At 33.4% G+C, this 12,702-nt stretch overlaps 1 protein-coding gene and 1 long non-coding RNA gene across 3 annotated transcripts in view; one reads left to right on the top strand and one right to left on the bottom strand.

Moving 5' to 3' along the window:
• The window catches only part of CCDC178 (coiled-coil domain containing 178), a 644,800-nt gene that overhangs the window by 341,477 nt on the left and 290,621 nt on the right, over positions 1–12,702 (bottom strand). The gene's annotated exons all lie outside the window — the stretch shown is intronic.
• The window catches only part of LOC127543905 (uncharacterized), a 34,612-nt gene that overhangs the window by 13,733 nt on the left and 8,177 nt on the right, over positions 1–12,702 (top strand). The window lies entirely within an intron of this gene.

The raw sequence follows: 12,702 nt of genomic DNA, 5'->3' as shown, positions 1-12,702 counted from the left end.
AAAGTATAAATATGATATATTTAATAATACATACATTATATATATGTATATTTATAAAATCACACACACACACACACACACACATATATACATAACTATATGTCAGACACTACTATGTACTTTACAATCTCATTTAATCTTAACAACAACCCTAGGAAGATAATGCTATTATTATCTCCATTTTACAGATGAAGAAACAGAAGAAAACAGATTAAGTGACTTGCTTAGGATGACACAACTAATAAGTATTTCATTCAAATTTGGATTTGAACTTAATTCTTCTTGGCTAGCACTCCATCTACTCCTCCATTTATTTTATATATGCACACACAAATGTGTGTATATATAGATGTATATATGTGTACATGTTTACATACATATATGCATGCATACATACACACATAGTGTGAGTGTATGTATATATGTGATGTATACTCACAATAATTACATTACATCTAATTATTAATATGTACTATAATTTATAATTATAATATACAATTAACATATAACAAAGAAATTATATATAAATATAATTGACTACAGTTATAAATGTTAAATAATATATTTCAAATATAGCTAACTGTAATATGTCAAAATAATAAATTATATTAAAAGGCATAAAGTAACTAAATTAAGGAAAGAAAGTAAAGGAAATTAGGACAATTTGAATTAAGAATCTAAGATTTGAATTTCAAATCCAAACTGACCTCCAATCCAATTCTATTTACTATTTGTGTAGCCTTGAGGCCAAATCATGTGATCTCTCTGGACCTTAGTTTTTGTTGATTTTTTTTTAATCTGTAAAATGAGGAATTAGTTGAACTCTAAATTTTCTTCCAAGCTTATGGTATAATACAAGGAATCTTGCTGTAAGTTCTTTTTATTGTTAAAGGATTCAGACTCATTGCTTAAGAGGGAACACTCGATAAAATTATTTCTTAAATCATCTTGTTTTGAATCGAATTCCCCAGTGAAGAATAAAAGTAACTTGGATGGTCTCCAGTGCCTTCAACTAGGAAAAAGGGAAAGGAAAAGTGATAGCTGCAGTAGCATATCTAAGAATCAAATACTTTATATTAAGTACACTGAGGAAGATCTTATATTGAATTTGTAAAAAAAAAAATAGTCATAACCAACATCTGTAAAGACCTTTAAAATTTGCAAATCTGCAAAACTTTAAAAATATCTCATACTATCCTTATAACAATCATGGGAGTTTTCTATCAATCCCTACAGGATATGAAGAATAAATAATAATACTTAGCATTTATGTGGTCCTTTAAGATTTACAAAGTACTTTTCAAATATTATTTCATTCTTACAACATAAACAATGAGAGGTGCACATTCATATTCCAATGTGTCATCTTTGACCATTTCCTAAAAAATTTCAATAGAATCAAATTTTGAAATGAGTTAGTATGGCATAAGTGCACATACCTGAGGGCTGTCCCAGAAAGAAAAGAAAACCAATCAGAACTGACAAAAATTACTACAGACTTTTCTTTTGTCCAATTGCCATGAGTAAGGAATCTCTGGAGACTTAGAAGACATTTCAGGTGTACAGATATGATCTTATGATGTTTCTTCCTCAGTCCTATTAATAAGGACTAATGAAATGTTCTATTAAGTCCTTCAAGTAAATGTACTATCTGATGAATGGTTTAAAAGTACACTTGAATATAAATGGTAATGTACTTTGTTTAATTTTTGTCATTTTATACCTTTGTATCTTTTTAAAAATAACTTTATAATTTCATATAGTGGAAAAAAATAGACAGCTAAAATACAGGCAAAAACCACTCTAATAATTATATAAGACATTTGTAACATTTTAAGATCTCCCTAACATAAATATGTTCTCCTGTTCAAAGGCAATTAACTCAATTACAAAGAAAAAGACAGTTAATTTTATTAAATGTAGGCCAAAGAACTAGACTTTGACTCCTGATAAAATTGTAAAACAAATCAGTAAGACAATTCTTAATAAACATCTAACAGCTGAAAGATTAGTCATAAAGGACTAGAATGGTTTTATCAAACAGTGTGTTAGATCTAACAATTCATTTCTTCCTTTGACGGTTACTAGACTGATAGTACAAAAGAATGTTATAGGCATAGTTTGCCTTAGATTTTACCAAAGCAATTTGACAAAGTCTTTCAAAAGAACTTCATTGTCTTTTTTCTCAGACATAACTGTGTTATGAAGATAAGAGATATCAAAACCATTAAAAATTTTTTATTGAAGCTTTTTATTTTCAAAACATATGCAAGGATAATTTTTCATCACTGACCCTTGCAAAACCTTTTGTTCCAATTTCTCCTCCTTCCCCTATCCTCTCCCCTAGATGTCAAGTAATCCAACATATGTTAAACATGGTAAAATATATGTAAATGTAAATATTTATACAATTATCTTGAAGCATAAGAAAAAATAAGATCAAAAAGGAAAAATAAAATTTAAGCAAACAACAACAAAAGAAGTGAAAATGCTATGTTGTGATCCACATTCAGTTTCCACAATTCTTTCTCTGGGTATAGATGACTCTCATCATCATAAGATCATTGGAACTGGTCTGAATCACCTCATTGTTGAGAAGAGCCATGTCCATCAGAATTAATCTTTGTATCATCTTGCTGTTGTCGTGTGTAATGATCTCCTGATTCTCTCATTTCACTTAGCATCAGCTCATGCAAGTCTCTTCAGGACTCTCTAAAATCATCCTACTGATCGTTTCTTATAGAACAATAATATTCCATTACATTCATATATCACAATTTATTCAGCCATTCTCCAACAATGGGCATCCACTCAGTTTCCAGTTTCTTGCCACTACAAAAAGGACTGCCATAAACATTCTTGCACATGTGGGTCCCTTCCCCTCCTTTAAGATCTGTTTGGAATATAAGCCCAGTAGAAACAATGCTGGGTCAAAGAGCATGCACAGTTTAATAATCTTTTAAGATAGTTCCAAATTGCTCCCCAGAATGAAAACCAATTATTTTTTAAGAAAAAGGTCAAGGACTTTGATGAACTACAGTAACAATATGTAAACAAACAAAAGCAAGCAAAACCAAAAGAACAAAAAATAAATGTGATCTTGGGCTGCAGAGGCATAATGTTCAAAATAAGGGATTCAAATATTCAAATAAAATCTGGAGTATTGTGTTCAATTCTAGATGTCAAATTTTAGGGAAAGAAGCATGATAAATCTCTAGAAGAAAGAAGTAATAAGAATGGTAAAAGACTACTATACTATGTCAGTTAAAGTCATTGGGATGTTAAATATTGAGAAGGAAAGTCTTATAAGGGATTTTATGATTTATACTAAAGTTTTTGGAGAAAGACCACATAGAAAAGGTATTGGGCTCCAGAAACCTTATCCAAGAGCAATTTATAAAGAGAATAATTACTCCTCACTAGATTACACACAAAAAAGAAAAATCCAGTGATTATGTATATTCACTTGTCAGAGATAGTTTTTAATAATGTTTTTTCTGAGGTATTTGGGGTTAACTGACTTGCCCAGAGTCACACTGTGTGTGACAGAGTCACACAGTTAGTAAGTAAATGAAGCTGGATTTGAATTCAGTTCCTCCTGACTGTGCAATCTTGCTTGCCCCCATGTCAAGGTTATTTTAGAGGAAATTTCAGTTATATAGAAAGTAAACTAAAGACTATGTCTATAGTTTGTTCCAGTTCTGAAATTCTATGATTCAACTATATGATTGTATTAAATGGCTCCTTTTTTCTTCATAAGAATTTTTTGTATTGTGAGAATTTAATTTTTGAGAATCTCTCATCTCTCTTGAGTCAAATTCCCAAATGGCATTTCAACCCATGGAACCAATCAGTAAATATTTATTAATAATGTGCTCTATGTCAAGCTGTTCTAGGGATTGAGAATAAAAGAAAAAAAAATGAAACCACCCTTTCCTTCAAGGAGCCTTCTACCAAGGGGGAAAATGTGTCTATATTTAAATATATACAAAATACATAAAAAGTACATAAAATATAATTTCAAAGGAAGAGGGAGGAAAGGGAGCTGAAGGGAATCAGAAAGACAATAATATCTAGGAGATGGCACTTGAGTTGAACTTTAAAAGAAGGTAGCAATTATCAGAGGCAGAGATAAGGAAGAAACCCATTCTAGTCATGGAGGGAAGCTTATACAAAGACAAAAAGATGGGAAATTAAACATTTGATGGGAAGAATAGTAAGAAAGCCAGTTTGGATGAATTGCTGTATGTGTAAAGGACTTATAACTTATAATAAGCCTGAGAAAGTAGAATTTATCCAACTATGGAAGGCCTTAAAATGCTAAACAGAGGAGTTTGCATTTGACACTAGAGGCTGGGATCACTTCAGGGAAAAAAGTGATTTTTGTACTTTACTGGAATCACTGGTGAATATGTGGAGAATATATTAAAATTGGAGATGATAAGATGGTAAGAAACAGAGCAATCAATTGATAGACTGTAGCACTTATCTACAAGTTAGATTATAAGTATCTAACAAGATAGCTTAGGATAGGATTTAAAAGAAGGGGTCAAATATCATATTGTGGAAGTCAAATTGACAAGCCTAAAACTGATTAGATACATAAAATAAAACATGATAAGTAGTTTAATATAACTCTGAAATTGGCAACCTATGGGACTGGAAGGATGTTGATGGTAATGATGTTCTCAATAGTCATAAAGGATTCTAAAAGAGGAATGAAGAGTATTTAAGTTCTGTTTGGGATTTATTGAGTATGAGATAACTGAGACATTCAGTTTAAAATGTCCATTCAGCTGTCTGTGATGTGGGACTGGAGCACAGGAGAGAGAATTGTGATTTAGGTTAACATAGAAATGGTTACCAAAACCTTGAAAGTTGATGACATCACTGAGAGAACAAAAGAGAGTCCAGATCAGAGCTTAGAAAAATATCCACATTTGAGAGTCAGACTCAGAAGGAATGTTCCAGTAGGCAGGATAATCAAAGGAGAGCAATGTTATGAAAATCCAGAAAGAGAATATCTAGGAGGAGAGGGTGGTGAACAATACCAAATGGTATAGAGAGGATTACAGAAAAAGGATAAGGATTAAGGAAAAAGCTACTGGCTTTTAAGAAATCATACTTTAGATAGTTCCATTTCAATTCACTGATCAAGTCAGAAGTTAGAGTATAGGACATTGAGAAATGAGAATAAAGGAAATGGAAGCAATAGCTGTAAACATTTTTAGGAGTTTGAGAAATGGAGGGAAAATACAGGGTTATTGATTAACAGAATGGTAAAGTCAGCTATGAGTAGCAGAGAAGGAGGCAGTTAATAGGAAGAAGTTAAATATTGAGGTGAGAGGGTGGTTATTAAGGCAATCTGGTAAAATATATAAGAAGGAATGGATGGGATTAAGGGCATAAGTAGCAGAATTTGAGTTGACAAAGAGAAAAACCTCATTATCTTCAGAGCCAGAATAGGAGATAACATCAATGAATTCTGATCTTTGTTGGGTGGCATATGTGCTCCTTGGGAAACTCAAAGAAGCATTGTTAAAGGACCAAAGACAGCCACATCACCTTCATCAAGACTGCCCTTCTATGCAACATGAAATCTTGCTGGCACTGTAGAGTGGAAGTGAAACCAAAGCACAGAATTTCACTGTTATTTCCATGCAAAGGGCAACACAGTAATTTATAATGGTATAAATCCCAATAAGAAGTAGAGAGGACTGATTACCCCAAACATTTTTGGAAGAGCGGGATATGTTTGCTTGTACTCAGATAAGTAGGCAAAGTACTTTACAAAATGTAACACCTTGATAAGTGTTATTATCTTCAATTTAGAGATGGGGAAACTGAGACTAAGTAAAGTTATGTAATTTGCTTTGGGCCACAGAATTAGTAAGTGTTGGGTATAAGATTTGGACTCAGGTTTTCCTGATTCAAGGTGCACCATTCTATTAACTGTACCATCTTGTTGTCTCCCCAAATATCCCTAATTCTCAAGATTCCAGAACTGAGATATTTAGTAGCATGTATTTGTAGTATCTATAAAATGCTATTTTATCTTTATTGGGGAGCCTAGGACTCCCAAAAATTCTCACAGGAGGAAACAAAATTGTCAGACCTGGGAAATGACAAGAACCGTGGGCAGGTTACAAGGAATTCCTTCTTTGAGTCCATGTAGAAAGCAGCAGCCACAAATTGCTTTTTCTCCTCTGGCTGGAGAAACAAGGATCACTGCCCTGATCAATCAAATTTCCTTTCTGTCCTGCACAGAAGCTTGGGAGGGTGCATAAGGAGCTATAACAATCACCCTGAGTCCTTGAGATTTGGGTTTCCCTATTAACCATATAGGGAAATGGGTCCCAGTGTAGAAGGCAGGAACTCTGAAAAAGTATACTTAAATCAAGGACAGCAGAGTTCTTATAGTTAAGCACCTTCTCAGTGTGATTGATTCTCTAGTTAAGCATATACTTAGTGTAATATGATAATGTAATGGATCTTAGTATGCTGTAATGATATTTAATTGTACTGAATATTTAAGGGAGTCTCAGACATAGAAGGCTCTCTCAGCCACAGACATAGAGAAGACTTCAGGCTCCACACTCCAAACTCCAGACTCCGTCTTTGACCAGCCACGTGGCTGCTCTCCTGCCTCCTTCACTCCACTTAAACACCAAAACCCATCCTGAGACCTTCCAGAGACTAGCCTGGATATTACAACACAGTAGCTGTCATTGAAGCCAAGTCCATTAAGCATCTGCTGGCTTTGAATTTGGGAGAATTATAAATTATAGATATAACTCCATCTACTGCTGGTCAGGACCAGGGGATGAGAAACTGAGAACAAAATCCATCACTTCTCGAATCCATGGTATCTGAACATGTAGGCAGTGGAAATCTATGTAGTAAAGGCAAATCTGGAGTTCCAGGAATTGTCAGCAATTTAAAATCCCCAGGGCTAGTGAAATAACTCTCTTCCCTTGTAGCAACCCCTCCTTTTCTTTGGTGTAGTTCCCAAGCCTAAGGCATGTCCCCTAGGATGAAAAAACTTTTTTTTTTAATCCTTTCCAAAATCTATGAGTATGAGAGGACATTTTGGGAGATCAATAGGGCAGGGATGTCTTGTAGGAGCCTTAACTACTCATTTCTTTTCACTTTTGCTATGTCAAATAAACAATGTGGCCACAGTTGGTTGAGTACCTTTGTCCAGTGAATATAGGAAATCATTGACTGAGAAGAAATTCCAGATGAAAAATGTGTAGGCTAGAGCTACAGATTTCCTATTTATAATATGCAGGCAACATTCCATATCTTTCTCTAACTAAATTACGAACTTGGCCAGCAAACTTTAAACTGTTCAAATCCTCCACCAAGTGCTAAGTATGGTAGGATAAAAGATGCTATTCATGTGCCAGAGAGACTCTGATGAGACCCCTTGGTTCGTGGCTTGAGTGCACTGCCACCTAATGGACATACTACTTATAACACTTGATGGATAATAAGTAATTTACTATTATCTTGTGGACTTAAGGAAAGCAGCATATGAATTGGTTTGGCCTTCTTATATTATCAAGTCCACATTCAGTGCTCATAGTGACAGTTTACAATATATGCATACAAATTCACAAGTGTCTTAGAGACCTTTGGAAATCTATGTAGCAAAGGCAAATCTGGAGTTCCAGGAATTGTCAGCAATTTAAAATCCCCAGGGCTAAAACTCTGGAGTTTTTGTCCACTCAGAGATTCCTGGACACCATTTAGGACTGAAAACCCTTGACTGAGTTGACCCAGGGAAATGAAACTGGGTGCAAACTTTTGTAGACCATGCACTCTAAGTCAGTGCAGATATGTTAAGCAGTGTAGCATTGGGAATTAGGCAGCAAACATTAGATAACTATAAGAGATGGGAGGTAAGGCAGATAACAAATAATTCAAAACAATAAAACAAAAAGAGTCTGTTGCAAACCACAGATTACATTTTTTGTGGCTGTTGTCCATCATTTTCAACTCTTTGTGTCCTCATTTGGGGTTTTCTTGGCAAGAATACTAGAGTGATTAAGCAATTCCTTATACAATTCATTTTTCAAATGAGGAAACTGAGGCAGATAATGTGATTGTTCCATGGTCACAAAGCTAATGAGTGTCTGAAGCCATATTTGAACTCAGAAAGATAAATATTTCTGACTCCAGACCTGTTATTCTATCTACTATGCCACCTAGCTGCCCATAGGCTATCATAATTTATGTTAAGTCTTCTAGGCTATTACAATGGCAAACTAATGTTAGATCACACGAAAATCGGGACCAATCAATATTTGATATTTTGGCTCTTCAGTACAAAGGGAGACAACAATAATTTATTAAATATTTACTTTATACTGTGCTAAATTCTGAGAATACCCATTCAAGAAAAAGAGAGTGCCTGATCTCAAGGAATTTACATTCTAATGGGGGAAGAAAACACAGAAAAAGGAACTCCAGGTTGAAAAGGCAGACATTAAGGGACATTCCAGGATAACAATGCAGATAAGAGAAAATGTGAAAGTCCTAGGATGGCATTTCATGTCACAGTACAAAATAAATAAATGTTTGATGAAAGAATAAAAGGAGACATAATACAACATAAATGGTACTTGTTTTAAAAATTCTAAAAAGTCATCATCTGAATGAGGAAATTGACATTTTCTATGTCTCTGATGGATAGAACTAAGAGCATTTGGGCAAAAATCACAGGAAGACATATTTTGCTCTATCCAAAATGAATCTTTGTGGATCTTTTAGTGGGATTAATGGAATAATATAGAGGAGTCCCACAGGATGAGAAGGCACATATGGGCATTCAGTGAAAAGAACATTTATATCAATGAGATTATGGAGCCATTTAAGAACTGAAAAAGTTTTTAACTAATTAGAGTTGTCCACTATCTTTGCAAGCAATGAGTTTCCTAACATTGGACCTGTTCAACCAGAAGCTAAATAACTACTTTAAGAGATGTTGTAAGACCAGGCATGTAAGACAAGATGATGTAAGACCAAATCTAATTTAATCATTCTAGTAAATGTTGGACCTTATTTTTAAAAATATATTCTTATTTATTACATTAAATATTTCTCTATTGCATTATATGTAATAATTATATCAAGCATATATTTATTATATTTATAAAACATACTAATATATAATTATGTTAACATCTATTTTTTAAAATTCTGAGTTCCTGACTTTCTCCTTTTTTCTTGCCCCTTTTAAAATCCTTGAAGAAACGAGCAAAATGATACAATTATACAAGTCAAATCATACAAAACATATTTTCATATTAGTCATGTTACAAAAAAAAATGACTCCGCCCCAAAAAAGCAAGAAAAATAAAAACATTTTTAAAAAGTGATTTTCAATCTGTACTCAAGAGTCCATCACTTCTTGCTCTGATGAAGGAAAGTATTTTTAATCCTGGGTCCTTTGGAGTTTTCTTGGACCACTGTCTTGATCAAAGTGGCTTAATCTTTCACAGTTGATCATTGCAATATTGTTATTGATAATTAAAATAATGTTCTATCTATTTCAGCTAACTTCATTTTGCATGAGTTTGTATAAGTCTTTCCAGGATTTTCTGAAACCATCCTATTCATCATTTCTTATAGTAAAATAGTATTCCATCACAGTCATATACCCCAACTTGTTCAGCCATTCTCATATAGAACTTTAAAACAAACTAATTCTCAATCATTTTCCTGTCATTAGACTGTCATTGGTCTACTCAATGATTCTAAGGTGGTATAGTAATGGTAATGTGATGTTAAGTAAAAACTAGGTTATTGTAAAAAACAAAAACAACAACAAAAAACCACAACCTGAACCTCCAACATAATGAGTTAAATAAGCCATTTCTCAACCAGATAAAAATCTAAAAACTTAAATTTTTTTTAAAAAGTGCTCCACAAAAGATTATTTCCCAAATTCCCAAAGGCCTGATTATAGGATATAGTGGCAAAGAAAACAGAATGCTAGACAATTCAAATCAAGGTTCTGATATAAAGTAAGCTCAAACAAATGACATGACCTAATGTCCAACTCTAGGAACAACCACCACAACTAGGAGCAAATTTCTTTATGTTGTTCATTTCATTAAGGTGAAAATTCAAAATTATTATTCAGAGGAGGCTAATAGCTACTATAATCAACATTTAATTGGTCCAATTTGTGATCCACAATTTTAACCAAATGTTTAAAATGTCATATGACAAGGGTTCTGTTTTATTTATAGAATGGAGAACATTATAGTGAATAAGAATACAGGGGCTGTTTTTACTTTTCCTTGTACCTTTGACACAAACACAGTGTTTGGCACAAAATAAACACTTGAATATCTGTAGGTTGAGGTTGATTATATAAAAATACCTTCCTTATAACTTTGATCTTCAAATACCTTGAATCCTAAGTATAAAATCTTAGATAATAGATAATAAGTTCAATTATTTCTGATACTCTAGTTGTTAACTAGACTTTGTAGAATTAAACGATAAGAGATGTAACTGGCTGGGAAAATCCAATTGAATGAAGTTAGGAAGGGAAACAAGGAAAACTTATTGGATCAACAGTCAGCTTGGTAGAAGAGAGGTATGGTATTGACCACAATACAGAGAGATTGAGTACCTTGCTAAGAGTCATAAAGTCAATAAGTTTCAAAAGTAAAAATTGAACCAATGCCTCTTTGATTCTGAAGCTTTCTCTTGGTTCACCATGCTACATTGCCTCTCATTGTATATTACTTATTATAGAATGCCTATTATTCCCATGTTATCTGTCAGTGATGAAAGCCAAATATATTTACACAAATATAATTCAGCCTTTAATTTACAGATCTAGATTTCTTGAGTATATAGTTAGTATTCAATCATTAAAAGCCCACCAGTTGCAAAGTATTATGCTAGGTGATATAAGGGATATAAAGATAGAGAAAATATTGGCCTGGACTTCAAAGAACTTAAAATCTATTCAACATCTACAAAGTAATTTTGATCTAGAAACCAAGTTTGGATTTTTATGTAGTAAGCAAAAATAGACATACCAGAAATTGTTTTGTTCTATTTCTATCCAGGAGTATTATATGTCTATGTCCTCTTTCCTATTAAATATATCACCATGTAATTTGATAATGTATTGGATAGAGCTAGATTTGGAATAGATACAAATACAAACAAATGTCTCCATTAAGGTTCCCTCCCTAATGCCTCATTGGGCAGCTGACTCTGGGTTCCTGTATACAAGGCCAGCTGAATAAGAGTTCTAAAGCCCTTCAGAGTCCGGAAAGGCTCTGAAGGCAGGAATGATGATTAACTATTCTCCAAGGACAAGTCTAAATGTAGTTTGGAGAAATGCAACACCAAATGTTACCACAAGGTAACAGATTTGTTTTTTGTCCCCAGCAAGCCGTGTCATCTGGGTAACAAAGAGTTTGTGACCTGTTTTAGTATTTGTGATAAAATTACAGAACCTTTAATTATTGTTGCACAAAAATGGCTGACAGAAGGAATACTACATCCTTTTGGGTGAGGGAGAAACAATTTTAAGATTATGGATTTAGAACCAGAAAGAACATTGGATATAATTTAGTTTCATCCATCTCATTTTACAGATGAAGAAACTGAGGCTCAGAAAGATTTAAATGGTTTTCCCAGTGTTACAGAGGCATTCAAGTGTGGAAAGCAGGATTGTAACATGCTGCCTCTTTATTCTATGATTTTATTATCGATCTGTACCAAATAACTATTTGTCTGTATCTGAGAACTCTGAAAGATCCATAATCACATGTCAATATTAGTCAAAATTTGATTTTCTGAAATGATACCCATGAAGAATTAAGGCCAGAATCATGCTCTATCTAATCTAAACCTATGGTAAACAATGCACAAATTTAATTCAAATGCTAAAAGTGGTTTTCTAATTTTTTTCCACGTTCATTGTCTTTTTCCATAAAATGTATTTCACATTATAAAAATCAACAAAGGTTATCGAAAAACATTTTCATTATTTTATATAGTACTGTAAATGAACATGACACTGTACAATAGTTTATATTTTCCATTTTCTCTCTCTTTATAGCCTATTTCATTTTCTCTCAAACTGTTATTATCATCATGGCACCCAAATTTCAGCTATGCAGCTCCCTCAGGAGGTCAGGTGTACAAGTTCTCTCAAAGCCAATAAATCAGACAGTGGGAGGGCTGTTTGGATAATGCTACCAATACTCCCCACAGGATAGCATGCAAGTCAAATTCATGATATTTTTCAGTCTTTCCAGGAGCAAGGAACAAGATTCAAAAGTTTCTCCTGTAACATGGGAAACATACCAGTATAGCACATTGCTGGAAGTCACTGAATCGACTAATTAAAGACGAAGCAAGAACTAAACTATTCATTTACTACTCTTGTTCTACACAAACACACACACACATACACACACACACACACACACACGGAGAAATCTGTTTTGTCACTTTAAACAACTTATTTTTTTTGTTAATATTCAGTCACAGACTTACTTTTATTATAATACTAACAGTCCCTAATTTATTCAGCATTAAATTCATTTTGAGGAAAGTTAAATATGCTGACCTTCCTGAAAAAAATTACAAGAATCATGCATATCTCAGGCTAGGCAATGAACAAGAGAATAGAAAAGGTCTTTTCCACCCCTAATTTTTATC

This window comes from Antechinus flavipes, chromosome 1 (genome assembly GCF_016432865.1).
Source record: "Antechinus flavipes isolate AdamAnt ecotype Samford, QLD, Australia chromosome 1, AdamAnt_v2, whole genome shotgun sequence".
NCBI classification, from domain to species: domain Eukaryota; kingdom Metazoa; phylum Chordata; class Mammalia; order Dasyuromorphia; family Dasyuridae; genus Antechinus; species Antechinus flavipes.
Note: the sequence above shows the minus strand (reverse complement) of the source record. Positions and strands in the feature narration are given on the sequence as shown.